We start from the raw sequence: 2,488 nt of genomic DNA on the forward strand, positions 1-2,488 counted from the left end.
GTGCTGTTAATTTCATTCACACAATTCCACAATTCCACCATTTGATTCTTGGTGTAATGGTCCCCTCCTTCATGAATCACTTCTGCATAAGCCAAATCTATAAAGTTTTTCATATATCAATAAATATTCATATATGCATAAATCAGGTTACAGAGCAAGCTCTTAAGAGGGCTTGCAATGGACTAATTTTGCATGGGGAGATTGTTTCAACAATCTGGCTAGCAGCTGCTGCAGGGGTGTAAAACCAACAACAACCAGTTCACAGAACACTGCAAACCCAGGTTCTTTTGATCTGCTTTACTAAGAAAAGCAACATTAAGAGGTTAACAGTCTTGCTTTAATCCAGCCTAGAAATATCGTTTACTTAGTTCAAGGGAAAAAACCAGCACCCTGAATTACAGAGCAAATACAATTCATAGTTATCAACATCTGAGTGTTCAGCCAGGGAGCTCATTACAATGGCTGGCCCAGAGTCACACACCATCCTTGTTGTGGCACAGAGCTCCAAGAAAGAACACCAACCTCTGCACTTATATATCCTGTTCAGGACCCTGAGGGCCCGACCTCACAGAGGCTGGGGGTGGAAAAGTTCCCCACCTCCAATATCACATCAAATACAAATCAATCAATGACTCCCAATTGTCTCAGTGCTGAGAAATACAAAAACATCCCACTTTATCTGCCCTATTCAAACAAAGGCCAGAATCATTAAAGGTCAACAGCAAAAAGTCCCACCTTAATCACTATTACAGAGATTTAGAAGTCACCGAGGTAACCAAGAAAACTCAATAAACATAAAAACATGAAACAAAAGGCCAGAGCAATATAATGATGATCATTAGATTAATTAATATCAATTCTCCTTGTATCCTAGTAAGCCACTTCTAATGTTCATTTAATCAACACATTTTGTCTTGAGTCCCAGATGTCCCATGCGGTTGCCTTGTCCGTGGAAATATCTTCTCTTGGTCATTCTCGAACAGTCCTAATTCTTGGGACATCTCTGAAGGCGGCTCTGATCTTTGGTTCCAAATAACTTGTAGAGATTCCTAGGTAATTCTGTTAAAATCTACCAATATCAAGACTATAATTTAGTACAACTTCTAATATTTGGCTTTTCAATAACTAATTCATGTGGCAAAACACATCTCAAGCCTTATGGATTTGATTCTTTTAGCAACAGAGCTATAAGAACATCAAATTAGGAACCCATAATTCACTCAAAACTTTAGAGAATATCAGTTTTTATGTATGACTTACCTAAATCCTATGCATGATATAAGAATCATATAAAATATATTACGAGGATCTAATTTATAAAATAAACTCTTCTGTCTTTTAAAATTATCAGGCAAATACTTTAAAATGGGAAAATAATTTCACTTTCTTTACAATTATCAAGGCAAATTTGTTTATAAAATCCTTAATCCAATTATGAGAAATTATTGCAGAAACATACACAAAGCCTCAACTTCCGTACCAAATATGTTCGAAAGGCAATCATTTAGATAGATAGATAGACAGATAGATTAGATAGATATAGATAGATAAATAGATATAGATATATAGACATTATACATATATAGTTCTTAAAGAAAAGAATTTAATCCTTTTCATTTCTCAAAATGAAATATTTTCATTATATCTTTGTATTATTAGGTTATCATCCCTATATTCCAATCTGATGACAAATACAGATAAAAATTGTACTATTTTTCATACTTTCATCCTACTGTATAACTCAGAGGTGTTCTAGCATTTATAAGATTTCTACTGCTCACCTACCCTGATAACACAAATTTGCTGTGAAAGGAAAAGGAGTGATATAGTTTTAATAATGTCAGGACTCATCCCTTCAAAGACAGAGACTGAATTGACATACACCATAACACATAAAAACTCCCATACCTCTGTTTGATTCCAGGCATGAGTCATATCTGACAGCCAATCATGTTGTAAAGCTACATATTATCCATGGGGTATCATAAGTCAGGCTAAGATTAACCAAGTGGTGGAATCGCCTGTTCAGAAATAAAATAGCAAAATGAGGAAACTGAATCAAATGGTCTTACCTCAGGATGCATCAAAGTCATCTCTTCAAATTTTCCCGGAGACAATCATCAACCTGTAGCAGTTTTCAGAATACACTAATGCCATTTTCTACTATTGACTTCAAGACAATTCAGTCATCCATATAATCAAAAACCAAAACAATAGTAAATTATAATCCAAGATTTTTTTATCTCAAATAAAAAATGTCGCTAACCACAGTAGTTCTAGAGGAATTTTAATGAAATATGTTCCTCACCTCTTAACCAAAAATGATGGGCTCATGACGGTAAATGAAACATGCATTTTTAATATCTCAAAGGCAGAAATTAATTTTCTTGATTAATTTTATTATATTTTTATAAGGGCTTTGTTTTGATTTTTCTTTTCCAAAGGTGGAGGGAGTTTTAGGAAAATGAGAAGTGGTAGTGCTACAGTA

This window comes from Trichosurus vulpecula, chromosome 2, assembly GCF_011100635.1.
Source record: "Trichosurus vulpecula isolate mTriVul1 chromosome 2, mTriVul1.pri, whole genome shotgun sequence".
Taxonomy (NCBI): Eukaryota; Metazoa; Chordata; class Mammalia; order Diprotodontia; family Phalangeridae; genus Trichosurus; species Trichosurus vulpecula.